Source organism: Neophocaena asiaeorientalis, unplaced genomic scaffold (assembly GCF_003031525.2).
Source record: "Neophocaena asiaeorientalis asiaeorientalis breed wild unplaced genomic scaffold, Neophocaena_asiaeorientalis_V1.1 scaffold104, whole genome shotgun sequence".
Classification (NCBI taxonomy): domain Eukaryota; kingdom Metazoa; phylum Chordata; class Mammalia; order Artiodactyla; family Phocoenidae; genus Neophocaena; species Neophocaena asiaeorientalis.
Window position 1 is genome coordinate 569992 of NW_020175679.1, and position 14637 is coordinate 584628.

General features: G+C 46.2%; 1 non-coding gene across 1 annotated transcript; it reads right to left on the reverse strand.

Moving 5' to 3' along the window:
• Positions 1-641: 641 nt before the first annotated feature.
• On the reverse strand, positions 642-747 carry LOC112390908 (U6 spliceosomal RNA). Its single transcript, XR_003001362.1, has one exon. It is a non-coding gene; the product is annotated as a U6 spliceosomal RNA (small nuclear RNA).
• Positions 748-14637: the final 13890 nt, after the last annotated feature.

Consider the following 14637-nt stretch of genomic DNA (forward strand, 5'->3'; position numbering starts at 1 on the left):
ATGCTCTGTTCTCATTCTGAGACCAAGACCAGCGGGCTTGGGGCTCTGACTCTCAAGGCAAGTTGCTTGTTATGTGTCAGCCTCTTCCTGTGTGAAGAGGGGGTATTATGACTCCCAGGATGTTAATAAGAAGAGTTTATTTCTTTTTTCACCAGCAATAAAAATATGATTTTTTAATATAGATGTTATTTGTTTATTTATTTTTAAATTTTTATTGGAGTATGGTTGCTTTACAATGTTGTGTTAACCTCCTTTGCACAACAAAATGAATCAGCCATACACACACAGATATCCCCTTCCTTTTGGACTTCCCTCCCATTTAGGTCACCAAAGTGCATTAGGTAGAGTTCCCTGTACTATACAGTATGTTCCTGTCAGTTGTCTATTTTATGCAGAGTATCAATAATGTATATGTGTCAATCCCAGTCTCCCAATTCCTCCCTCCCCACCTCTTTCCCCCTTGGTGCCCATACATTTGTTCTCTACAACTGGGTCTCTAAGTCTGTCTTGCAAATAAGATAATCTATACCATTTTTCTAGATTCCACCTATATGCGTTATTATACAATATTTGCTTTCCTCTTTTGGACTTACTTCATTCTGTATGACACTCTCTAGGTCCACCCACGTGTCTACAAATGAAAAGATATGGAACACTTCACGAATGTGCGTGTCATCCTTGCACAGGGCCATGGTAATCTTCTCTGGATTGTTCCAACTTCAGTATATGTGCTGCCGAAGCGAGCACGTAAGAAGAGCTTCTAATGTGAGGCCTGCTCACAGCATGGCTTGCTGCCTCTGCCACTATGTATCTTTGTGTTGGAGAGTGACATGACCCTGTGAACCTGAATGAGAAGCCGGATGGCCGCACTGCTGTGGCTGAGCTCCCGGCACCGGGAAGGTTCTTTAGGAGAGGGTCTGGCAATCCAGAGCCTACTCGGAGGACATGGATTAGGGTTCTGGTGAGGAAACCCTACCCACATCACACCTGGAAGCTGCATCTGGGTTTTTATTTTTTTTTAATCTGTTAAACCCATGCCCTAATTTGCTCCCCCATATCCCCCTTTGGTGACTACTAGTTTGTTTTCTATGTCTGTGAGTCTGTTTCTGGTTTGTATATAGATTCGTTTCTATTATTTTTTAGATTCCATGTGTAAGTGATGTCATATGGCATTTGTCTTTCTCTAAGTTACTTCACTAAGCATAGGTCCACCCACGTTGCTACAAATGGCAGTATTTCATTATTTTTTTATAGCTGAGTACTATTCCATTGTATATATGTACCACATCTTCTTCAGTCAATCATTTGTTGATGGGCACTTGGTTTGTGTCCATGTCTTAGCTATTGTAAATAGAGCTGCTATGAACATTGGGGTGCATGTATCTTTATGAATTAGTGTTTTTGTTTTTTCCAGATATACACCCAGGATTGGAATTGCTGGATCATATGGTAGCTCTACTTTTAGTTTTGTAAGGATCCTCAATACTGTTTCCACAGTGGCTGCGCCAATTTACCTTCCCACCAACAGTGTAAGAGGCTTCCCTTTTCTCCACATCCTTTCCAACATAGTGACATAATCGGGGTATCCCCCATCTCTTGTCTGGGATTTCTGCTCTGCAGTTGGGCGGGAGGATGAAGATGACACCCCCAGAAGACCTTTGGGTTCATGGCTCACCTACCTATTTCCACAGGTGTCCGAGGACCCTAAGGTTGAGGCTTTATTTTGTCCTAAATGTGGTTTTCCTTGCATTATAACTTTGATTTCACTGCAGTTTGAATGCAAGATAACCACGAGCCCCCAAATAATTTAAAAACAGTGAAGATTATGGGGCAGAAAGAATATATAGAATTATTTTTTACTACATTACATTTTATGTGCAAACTTTGTACGCACTTACTTTGGAGTTGTTGTTTGTTATTTATATAAGCTTGCTCTTGGTCATCTGATTTATTTTTCCTTTTGGAAAAGTGTTTGACTGTCTCGGGTAGAGCTGGAACACATCATCATTTATCTCACTGAAATCAATGGAAACCTTTTTTTTTTTTTTTTCCACCTGTTGGCTCTTCACTTAAGGGCAGAGTTTTCCGGAATAAAAGTCCTCAAATTAAGTGTGAGATAAGTGTATTAACAAAGGCGCCTCACAGCCTCTAATTTATTTTACCTCCTGGCCCTTTTCCGCATTGGAAACAGCTATGGAGGTTGAGGCATTTCAAGCTTACAGCTTCAGGGGAAGGATAATGCGGAAAAATAAAGGTACCAATTCGTGGCTTTTGAATTCCAAAGGAAGCTTTAGAGATTCATGACAGGGAGAATAGTTGTGAGGCATAAAGCTTTCTGAACTGCTGGAGCTGTGAGAGCTTATCAGCCCAAATCCATCATAACTAGAGGTGGGGTCAGGTCGCCTCTGCCCTAAACCACACACCTGGGGAAAGAGTGGTGGATGAGCCAGTTTGCTCCTCCGCGGACCAGAAGGCTGTGATGCCTTGAGGCTCGAAGGCCTTGGAACTTTGATCCTGCATTTGGAGAAGGAAGAAGGGAACTCAGAACGAAATGGAAGCAGTTTGCCCTGACTGGAATAGCCATCCATTCCCCTTACGAAGTTAAATGGAAACCTGAGGTAGAAAGCGACCTGATGATTTCTCGGTCAACAGAAAATGGTGATTTGCCATGGCAACCGCTGCTCACAGCTCTGGGAGCTCCAGCTAAGCCCCAATCAACCAGGAAGTCTCCCTGCCACCAGAAGCCAGCACTGGATTGGGGGGTTGGGGGGCCCAAGAGGGAGCCAGAGGAACTGGGAAGCTGGCCATTGTGGGGCTCCCCAATAACACGGTATGGTCTAGCACCGAATCCACCCACCAGGGGAGCCCCTCTCCTCTCACCAGGAGCCCCGCAGAGGGCAATTTGGGATGGTTTCATCTGGGGGTGAGTTTTAAGTATTATCTAACAACAGCAACAGCTAGGGAATGTACTCGAGGAATTAAAAAACAGGTAAGATCAAAGGGAGTTTATGTAGTATAATATTTAGTAAAATAATTTAGAGTACCTTAATTTAGAAATATTCATCCACCTTCATTTATACATTCTTAATCATTCTTACATATTTATTAAAGCAAATTGCCCAGGAAGCACTTTCTTTCATGAACAAACAAAACAAAACAAACTTCACCAAATGTTCTATAATTTAGATTTCACAACAATGCAGATTCTCTTGCCTCATTAGGGTAAAATAGTGGGGCTTTATGGTTTACATCTATACATGAATCTTAAGTACATTTCAGCTTAGAATCGCAGAAGTTAACAGGTTTAATTGTGGACCCCTTTAAATTCATGAACATGGATTAATTGTATCCGGTGTTATTAGACAATCATTTTTGAGGAAATGTATGAAATGACGATCTCTTAGGACCCCAAGCCCTCTCTGCAAACGTGATGCAAACAGTTCTGAAGCAGGAAGCAGCCCGTCATAAGCCGGCTCCTACCATTCTATCAGAGTAAATGCATTTTTCTCCTTCTGGTTGATTGACTTGGAGAAAATTTGCTGAGTTTATTCAATCTTGGCTGTCATTTGAGCCGTTTCTTTTTTCCAGCGTACTGAAGAGCTTATTTAAAGGATTCGTTTGGTAGCTTATAAATGATAAGCATCTCATACCTTTTAATAATTTGCATACATATCTTGGCTCTGCGCCAGCAGACACACCTGTACAACACTGAGCCTCCTGATACCGTCTCCCGAACGGCTTCCTCAGCACCTCTCCTCCCAGATGAGGCTGGTCCCAACAGCCACTGAGACACACCAGGGTACATCCTCCCTTGTGTATTAAAGCAAAAACAAAGGCAAATAAACCACTGTGTGAAACTGTTGCAGGAAAAACGGGGCCCGAAAGGAGGGTCACGTCCCAGGTCTTGAGTGAGTCCCTTGGACAGGCTGCCAAGTGAGGGTCCTTGGCTTCACGCAGGAAAGGATTCAAGAGTGAGGTTTATTTAGAGAGAGACACATTCCATAGACAGAATGCAGTCTGTCTTAGAAAGTGAGAGCGGCCTGAAATATGGGATGTTTAATTTTTATGGGCTGGGTACTTTCATAGGATAATGTGGGAGGATTATTCCAACTATTTTGGGGAAGGTGCAGAGATTTCCAGGAATTGGGTCACTGCCCACTTTTTGGCTTTTTATGGTCGGCCTCAAAACTGTCATGGCTCCTGTGGGTGTGTCATTTAGCTGATGTATTGCAGTGAGCGTATAATGAGGCTCAAGGTCTACTGGAAGTCGAATCTTCTACCATCTTGGTCCTAATCGGTCCTAATCAGTTTAAGTCGTGTCCTCAACGGCTATGTCATTCTTTCAATGGTTGTGCCCGCCCTCTTTCCTCCTGTCTCAAAAGGACATGGTGGGGGGAGCTGGTGACACTCCTGAGGGGGATGAAGGACATCCTGCAACATAAAGAGGCCAGAAATAAATGAGCAAGAAGCAGGTATATGAGAAAATCAATTCCTGGACCGCAGGTAGCGAGTCGGGCAGGGCAGCAAAGTGCTCTCTTGGAAACATCTCCTCTGGCTACATCCGAATACAAAAGTCGAACTCTGATTTATCTTAAAATGTATGAGCTTTCTTGAGCCTTTGAGGGGCTGGTTTGGTTTCTGCGCTAATACTTTAGTTTTACTGTCTGACGTTATTTCGGTGCACCCTGACATTAGTTCATCTTCTCATAAAAGCAAGATCTCCTCAGATTACTTTAAAATTGTCCTGCCTTCCAGATGAGTAAACGGTAATCGCTTCCTGGCATCTGAGTCCACGCCTCCATCAGAGACCCGGACCGAGATGATCCTGCCAACGTCATCTCCATCAGAAACGCATCTGAATTGAATCTGAAAGCTTCTCCCCAGAGCAGCATTCACTCTTAGAAGACATCATTATTAAATATGTGTTGGGCTTAAAGCACAGTGAAATGATTCCTTTGGTTATAGTTAAAAAATGAATGGATAGATTTCTCCAGACCTGAAATGGAATCTGGATCTCACTAGTGAGGATTAAGAAGGTTAAAGGTTAAAGTAATTCCTACCCTTGACAATCTTATCATTCTCCTTCCTCATCACCACTATGTCCAGGGAGTCTGTTAATTCCCCAGGAATTGCTCTACCACTGAGCATTACAGGATGTCCAGCCGACGGAGGCTGGGGGTAAATACTAAAGAAGAAGGGAAAACTGCACAGAATTTGGAGGGTGATTTTGAAAGAGTGTCCTGACACTCCTCTGGAAGAATTTTTGCATGCTCCAGCCCTCCCTGTCATCCTGCCTGCTTTGAGATTTGGAGGGGATATTTCTCACCACATATGAACTTAGAATAACCTGACCAGTGTATCTTCCTAAAATAAAATGTGGTCATGACATGCCCTTACCTGAAACTGTCAGCTGTTCCCATACAAGGCAGCTCGTTGAGTCCTGCATCCTTCCCCCTCATCTGGCACAAACCCTTCCCTTATCTGGACCACCCCGCTTCTAGCGTAGGATCTTACTGCATGACCTGCGGATCCCTGCACTAGAGCACCTAAGACAGGCCTGTGGCAGGTATGTGGGCACCTTAACCCCACATAGGGCTCTGCCAACTTGACTCCGGGGTCTGATACGTGTGTGCTCTTAGCAGAGATGCCCAGGAGTTCCTGTCTCTGCACACGCTGCCTGACACAGGGTCGCATCAGACTCTTTACCCTGGACACATGTCACAGGATGTTCAATGTGGTTGGTGGGACCATTGGCATTTACTGTATTTCTCTCTGATGTTAGTTCTGCCTCGTGCTGTTTACCTCCAGAGGGAGACAAACATGATGTGAGACGGGCAACCCTTCCAGACCCAGCCTTGGCAGTCCTGCTCTCCGGGGAAGCCGAGTATGTTCACGACACCTGCAGGAATGGGTGGAACGAACAGCTGCCCACTTGGGCAGGAACCTCCTGCATAATGGCCTCCGTGCTCTGGCTTATGCCTTCTAGCCTACCTGGCCGGCTGCGACTTTCTCACCTGAGTGAAAACACTGAGTTTTGTTCAGGAATGAGCTTTGTTATTTCTATTTTTTAATAAAAATTGTAGATATCTGAGGTGTACAATGTGATGTTTTGAGATATATATGTATATGTGTGTAAATGATTGCAACAATCAAGTTAATAAACACACCCATTACCTCACATGGTTACCGTGTGTGTGTGTGTGTGTGTGTGGTAAGAACGCTTGAGATTGAATCTCTTAGCAAGTTTCAAGTGTACAATACAGTCTTAGTAACTATAGTCACCAGACTGAGCATTGTATGAGCCTCAGCACCTATTCATCTTATAGCCAGAAGGCTGTACCCTTTGACCGACCTCTCCCCATTTCCTCCACCCTCTGACCCTAGGAACCACCATTCTACTCTGTGCTTCTGTGAGTTCATTTTTTTAAGATTCCACATATAGGAGAGACGGTGCAGTATTTGTCTTTCTCAGTCTGGTCTATTTCAGTCAGCATAATGTCCTCAAGGTTCATCTACGTTGTTGCGAATGAAAGGATTTCCTTCTTTTTTAAGGCTGAGTATTGAGAGCATTTTATATACAGTTTATGCTACATCCCAAGACCATAGAGGGAAATAGGGAAAGTCCAGGTAATAGAGAAATAAACAGATCATTTAAAAAAGTTATGTGGCCAATCTAACACCGCTTTCCTGCCCCCCGCTCCAAAAAAACCCCCCAAAAAACAGTGAAACAGAGGTAAGCAGGGTTGTTTCTAATAATAATAATTACAGACAAGATTCCCTGCGTATCTACTCTGTGCTGGATTCCATTCAAAACACTCCACTTCACATGCATTATGTTACTTATACTTTACAGCAATTCCAGTTATAATTTACTATTATTATCCCCATTTAGGGACTTATAAAGAGGAAGAACCAAGACTTGCAGTAATTTGTCCAGTGTTAGTTCTTTCACTGGGGCCCAGATGGCTGATTTCTCGAATCTGCATTTTTAAGTCTCTGTGCTTCGCCTGTAACTGTGGGCGTCCTGGGAGAAGGAAAGCAGGGCAGCCTGACTCTCAGCTCCACTCTCAGGAGGGAGCAGTTGAGGACTGTTTGAGGGTTTCACATTGATTATTACAGCGTGTGCGTACACACACACACACACACGCACACACACACACACGTGCATCCACGCAAACGTCAGCACAGCCCTGGGGCCTGGGGACCCACGTGGATGCTATTCCCTACAGACTAACAAAGTGATCCCTGACATGCTGAATCCCATTTCTTCCCCTGGATCATTTTGGTCACCATCATCCAGGCTGACATAACCTCTCCAGCCACTAGGATTTCAAGAAATTTAAGGCTTCAGGGATGTTTTAGAGAACCAAGCGCCATTCTGCTCAGACTCAGAGGGAAACAGAGCAAACGAACCCATGACTGGGTGACACCCAGCCTGTCCCAGACAAGCCAGGCTCGTGTTGAGTGCATGAACTGTGCAGATGGTCTGCGAGGAGAGCAGTCTCCACAGGGTTGGGCCAGCACAGAACTTTCCTGCAAGACTCCAGCGGCACCATCCTGTGGGGAGCCCAGGCTGACAGCCGAGAGTGAGGGCTGATCCATTTCTGACCTTGTGCTGGGAGGAAACATCCAAAGACGGCTCCTGGCCAAGCCCACTGGTGAGTCCAGTCAGCAGATCGGAGAGGTCTCTCACCTACGGGATTTTTACTTGCACAAAACAAACAGCACACAACCTGTTTAAATTTCCAGGTCATGGAGTTTTGGAATCGTGATAGAAATGCCTAATTCTTCTATTGTGCAAAAGCCCAGGAAGGACAGCACACAGTCAGACGCTGATCACAGGTTGAGGAGGCGTTCCCGAGGCCCCGGGGCACGAGGTGCTCTCCGCTTCTGGGCAGCTTCTCAGACTACCTGGGACATCACAGCTTCCTACAAGAGAAAGATGAATTGTCGAGGGTTTGTTGTGGCTGTAAGATGTTCCGAGTACATACCTGAGAGAAGCCGAGGAGGGAAGCTGGTGGGTTGATGCCTGGGTGACAATGCAGGCTTTTACGACCCTCCCTGTCAGCCGTGAGGACATCACCACCTTAAAGGCATCTCCCGCCTTCCTTCTTGTGGCTCAAGTGCCCAGTTGGGTGACTGTCCACCAGCGCCCTGACACTAACCCTGACCTGAACCTTAAGCCTAACCTGTTTCTGGTCTTCAGGTTCCACGGAAGGTGGCCACAGACCCACGTCCTCAGTTCTCTGCAGACGTATAGACCTGTCAGTAGTTTAATTTTTAAAAGGTTTATTATTTTGAGCTTCTAAAACAAACACGCCATCTTACTTTCTGCATACTCGAAGTCCAACAGTGAAGAAGCAGTTTCCTGGTGCTAGAGGGAAAACAGCCCACAAACCAGGAAGAAGCCACATCTCAGCCACTGGCTGATTTGGGGCACCTAAATATTTATTCTATTGAGTGTTTCATGAGATTAAATGACTACATGATACCGTACATGTACAATGACATTTACTGTCACAAGAAAGTACCTAGGAATATGATCCACATGGAGTAATGATTTTACAATTTTTGTATTTTAAGGCAATTTCCTAAATGCTCAGTAAAATTCAATCGACAGTGACTGCTAGCTGCCCTGCGTTGCTCTTCTTGTTTCAATCTACCCCATCTGCCTCCACAGAAGGCTGCTGGGGCCCTCTGTGGTCCATCTCCCGGCCATTGTACAGTCCCTGGAGCATCGTTTCTTCCAGGCGCTCATCTCCACGCTGCATCTCAGGCTTGTCCAGCTCCCCTGCAGGCGTCCCTCTCCCCTCCACGGCCACCACAAAGGCGCGCTTCTCCCCTCCCTGCCCGTCTCTGCAAAGCTGGCCCAAGCTCAGGGCTCCCATCGATTTCAAAAGAAGCCCTGGGCTTGGGTAACTCAGCCTACACAAAAGCAGTGCGGAATCAGACTCAGGATTTCTCAGTTCCAGAAAATGTGCTTCACTCAGATCCAATGCCTCTGGAATGCTAAGTCAAAGAAAGCCATTCAGTAACTGGGTCTAATTTAAAACTGATGTAGCAAGTAAGTTGCACCAACTGCTATGTCTTTTGCAAACCAGGGTATAACATTAATGAAGTACAAGATTATCGGTTAAAGATCTGATCAGAGCCTTTAGTAACACAAATGTGTGCTCTGAGGTCAGTAGGAGCTCTGTGTGTGTGTGTGTGTGTGTGTGTGTTTGTGTTGGCAGCAAGGGAGAAGGGGGAAAATTACAGGAACGTTTACAGAAGGAATATTAAAAATGGTAGAGAAAAATTAGATCAGTATTTCTTTCAGTGTATCCTCAGTCACCCCGATCTGGCTGAAAGTGCATCGTCAAATGTTTAAAAAGAAAATAATGAATCTTACGTTCTAGCTTCATGGAATAAAGAGGATTAAAATAGCTGAGCGGACACAAAGAAGCAAGCATGAAAAGGGAAAGATCTTAATTAGTTAATACAAAACATGCTGAATCCAATTATGAGCATCCTGCAATTCGGATTTGGTTCTTTCTGAACAGATGAGAGCAAATATGTCTTTAAATCAATACTGCGTGCCTGAGCTTCCGAGCTGCATCCAGTCATCGCATAGGGTTGCAAAGGGACTTTAGAAAAGACCCACTAGGAAAGTGCTGACCTGGCTTCTGAGGACCGTTGGTGGTGTAATTTTCTCAAACCCCCAAGAGACTGATAAAGAAACTGGAGTAGTTCATTAGCATAAGACTGGCAAAAATCTATTGATTTTTAACTCCACAGAATATTCTGTTTTCATTACGATCTGCTGAGTTACATCTATTATTGGTCCAGGGCCATCTCCCCCTGGTTAACCGTGAATCTCCATTATAATGAGAACACACCTTGAAGAAAACACGGAGAACTCTACCTTGCTGTCAGCTATTGTCACACTGTTCTGGGAATCTTCCCTCTGGATTCCAGCTTTGTATTTTTAGAAAGTAGCAGAGTATTTAATCCTCCATAATTAGAGTTTCCCCGAAAGGACAAACTCATTTATATGACTGTCAATTGAACCAGATCTTTCAACCGTTGTACTTGGTGTTTTGTTGTAATGTTTTAAACGACTTGGTAGGAATTAGACAAAATTAAGATAAAAATGTCAAAGCTGCCTTTAAATCTCAGATGGCTGATCTACATTTAGAAAATGCAGTTATACGAAGAAAAGTTGGTACAAAATATATATTTGGTCAAGTCTTTTGACAGTATTAGGATGGTGAAGGATCTGAATTGGGGGGAAGGGGCTTGCTACAGAGAATATGCCTGGTGCCGGCTCACTGACCCTCAGCCTGAAGGATGGTAGGCAAAATGTCCACCAACCTGTAGTACTTCAGTGTGATGGGGGTGCTTGGGAGGGAGAGCCAAGAACTTTTCCATTTAATTGTCCTTCCTACCTTCCCCTCACTCTTCCTTTCAGGTATAAAGGGTTAGTCTTGTGCTATATTGAGTCAACATTCAGTTTCTATAAACACACACACACACACACACGCACACGCACACGCACACACACATATACACAGACAGAAAACAAATCATCACTCCCAGAAAAGGTTTGTGTACAAAGATGGTGAATAGTACAACAGTGGCAAGACCCAAGTCCACCTCTTCTGGGCAAAATCGCTTCTCACGTGGTCGGTGTTCTAGAGCACAGTGGACCTGCAGCGGATTAGGTCACAGTGGAACCTGGCAGTGGGTCTGAAGGCTTGAGGATGCAGCCACCAGGGACGCATGGTCCCCCCCAAGAGCACGTGGGCTGCTGGTGCCAGACGCTGCGACCCTGCTTGCTTAAGATTATCCAGCCCTTTAAAATGGGGTGGACAGAGGGCCTGCGAGCACGCCCCCTCTAGGGAGCCGCTAGAGCCAGTCCCCTGCCACCTGCCAGCCTCTCTGCACACACTGGCTTCACTTGTCCCTCCCAGAACCTCATGCCGGCTTCCCAAAGTGTGCGTGAGCTGGTCAAGCCACCTGTCTCAGAATGGAAATCCTGGTCTTGGGGAGCCCTCCGTGCACCAGGGATCTCAGCCTGTCTTCCTCTGGGTGAACTGGAGTGCTCACCAGGAGTGGAGACCCGAGGAGTCCTGCAGTCCTGACAGCAGTTAAACTGGGTTGGATGCAGGTTTCTGGGCCTATTTGCTCCACGAGGCCCTTTGCACACCCTGCTCCCCACCCCCGGCCCTATTATTGTCCACGCCTGGGTCAGCTCTGCCACGGAAGGTATGAAGGGGGGTGTGCGTTGTAATGAGCCAGAGCTGCTTGGATCCCAGGCAGGGCCTGCCTGCAGGAAGGGCCCTGAGCCGCATGCACAAGCCGTGCCAAGCCCAGGGCTCTGCAGAGCTGAGGCTGGTCCACACCAGCATGGCCAGAGTGCCTATGGCGGGCCTCTCCTGACTGGTCAGTGCCCAGGCTCTCTGGCTGTGTTTCCAGGACCACCCCTGGGAATGTGGAGTGCTATGTCCAGCCAGTCCTGAGCAGTGACTGCCAGCAAGTGGTCTTGTGGGCCCAGTTGTCATTTTCCCATTGTGGGAGAGGCTCCGGCCATGTCTGTCCTGCATATGTATCACTTTTCCAAGTCATAGGCTCTCCACCCCATTCCTGAATCACTCACTAGTCACTGGACCATCTGGAGAATCAGAAACATTAACAGGTATAAGAGAGGTTTGCAAACTCTAAGTCCTCTTGAAAATCTTAATTATTAGTAAGAATAGTAAAAACACAAAAGCAAAAACGATAAGTAGTCAAAATGCTATAGAGTGAAAATATTGGGGGTGGGGGCATCACAGCCCCAAACAGTGAACTTGATCTCATGGGAAGTTGCCCTGAATTGCAGTAGCCCTTGACGGTGGCTTAGAAGGCATGTTGAAGAAATTCATTTCTAAAAGATCTGACTTCCTTATGAAAGTGAGTCCCCTCTCAGCACAGCAGGAGTTGTCAGACCTGCTGCCCCCCCCTCACTGCTCCATGAGAGAGGGGCCACTGCTCTCCAGAGGACAGGAAGAACCTTGGAAAGCTGTCCATGCCGTGAGGAGTCCTCTCCTCTGGGGCGGGGGTAGGAGTCGCTGGTGGGGAAACATCTCAGGCAAGCATTTTGCCTGAGAGCTGCATCGCTGACTAAAGGATCCCACTAGAACCCCAGCAAAGCTGCTAGAACCATGCTTCTTGTTCCTTGATTTTACACGATGTGGATTAGCATGGACTTAATTTCCCCAGAGTTGAAAAGACTTATCTGAACAAACTACAGCCATTCTAAGGTGGTTCTCACCTCGCCACTGCCTACCCACGACACTAGTCTAGATCTCAACGTGAAGGGAGCCTCCCGGGGTCCTGCCGCAGGAACGTCCACATAGATGCCCACTGAGCCACTAGGGCACTGCTGCACCCTTGGGAGGGACCCCGTGATGTCCAAGAACCGGTGAGGACTTTCTCTAACTAGGCTGTGGGATGTAAAATGATTCCATTAAGTTGCTCAGAATTTGTCTCAGGGTCCAAACCCTGTGGTTCTATTTAGACTCTCAGAAATGAGGGTTTCGTCTAAGAAATGACAAGGACTCACCGAGTTTTCTGCACTGTGGTCCAGCACTGGGAGCTGCGGGATGAGATCTTGATCATTGTCTACACTAGAATTACTAACATTAGATGCAGAGATGAGATGCCCCTTTTGGAAAACCATGGACTACTTCCTTAGCTTCCCTAAAGAAGATGGAAGAAGAGCAGGCAGAAACTTAAAAAGTGGAAAATTTGAGAGATTATCCTCACTTTTAGCTCCGTCTGCTCATGACCCTACCATTCAGGCAACCTGTGGGAAATAAGGAAATAGTAAAGGAAAAGGAGGTCTTGGTAGGATGACAGAAAGGCAAAGACCCAGCAGCAGTGAGCAATTCTGTGGGGAGACTGGATGCCGAAAACCAGCAAGCAAAGCTGGGCAGAGACTCAGGACGTGGACGGAAAAGACCTGAGGCTGAGAAAGGTTGACACCCAGACAGAGCACAGAGCAGCTCTGAGAAGGACATGTTCTCCCAAAGAGAAAGAGGCCGGGACTGGGCTGGACCAAGACTTCGCTGTGACCACTGTTTAGGAGGCACTTGCAGGTGGTCCAGTTTGCCCAGGACCATTGTAGCTTTAGCACTAAAAGGCCATGTTCTGGGCGTCCCTTGCTGCAGGCACACCAGGGTGACTGGCCCCTCATCCTTCCCTCGTGGAGAAGGACCCTGATGGAGCAGGACACCTCAGGTGCCCGTGTTTCCTCCACCTTCGTGTGTGCCTGCCGTGGTGATTAAGGAAACAGCGTGTGGCTCACTATGTTGGGGTGAACACTGTCCCCCAAACTCATCTCCACCTGGAACCTCAGAATGTGACCTTGTTTAGAAATAGTCTTGGCTGATCTAACTAGTGAAAATGAGGTCCTACTGGATGAAGGTGGACCCTAACCCAATGACTGGGGTCCTCATGAGAAGAGAAAAGAGAGACCAGCAGCAATGGAGTGGTGATGGGAGGAAAAGGCACCTACAAGCCAAGGAATGGGAAGAATTGCCAGGAACCAGCAAAAGTGGAAGAGGCCAGGAGGAATTGTTCTCCAAAGCCTTCAGAGGGAGTGTGGCCCAGCCAACACTTGGTTTCAGACTTCTGGGCTCTGGAACCATGAGAGAATAAACTTCGGTTATTTTAAGCCACCCAGTTTGTAGGACTTTGTGACAGCAGCCACAGAAAATATAGTTACTGTGTCTTATTTGGTCCTAATCAACTGCCCACCACTATCTTTCTGTGTCTCCTCTCAATTTTCTGTGAAATAAAACCAGGTCAGCCTTGAAAAGGAAGACCCACCTGGCTTGGATGGACCCTGTGGATGTGAAGCTTGCCCCATGGGTACTCAGACAAAACTCACTTCCTGGAGCCCTGACTCAGGGGAACCAGTCAAGCACACCTGATCGTGGCATCTGAAAGGAGGCACTGGTCCTTTGGTCAACCCTTAGTCCATCCTGTGTGTGGGCATCTCTAATGGATCCCCAGTAAGAGGGGGGATGCTCAGAGCTTCAGGGAGCTACTGAAAAGCATCTATGCGGCTGTGAGGTTGGAAGGGCGTTCAGAGCTCCATCTACACTTCTTCATGTCCTCGAGGACCTTTGATACAAAGCACACAATCGACATCCCTGTGGACATGAAGGATGGGCAAACTTTGCCGTCTGCTTCTCCTCCCCAGACGTCTGGCTGAGTCCTGGTCTACCACTACAAGGTCTGTGGGGTTCTAAGTGGCTCTTCCCAAGGTAACAGGTGATGACCCATCTGAGGACTCTGAGAAGGTTGTGCTCTGCAACGTAGGCTCTTACCTCTCCCCCTGCAGAGAGTCTTGGCCTTGGATGATGTGTCAGTCAAGGTTCTCCAAAGAAACAGAACTAACAGAAGATAGATGGATTGATAGATAGATACATAGATACATAGATAGATAGAGATTGAGATATCAAAACAGCAAAAACTAAGAGAAGTGAATGGTTATTCCCCTTGTTTTAATAGAAGTTCGACATTATCTATCTATCTATCTATCTCTATCTTACATATATATTCTACATATATATTCCATATACAGCTATATATATAGATATAACATAATGT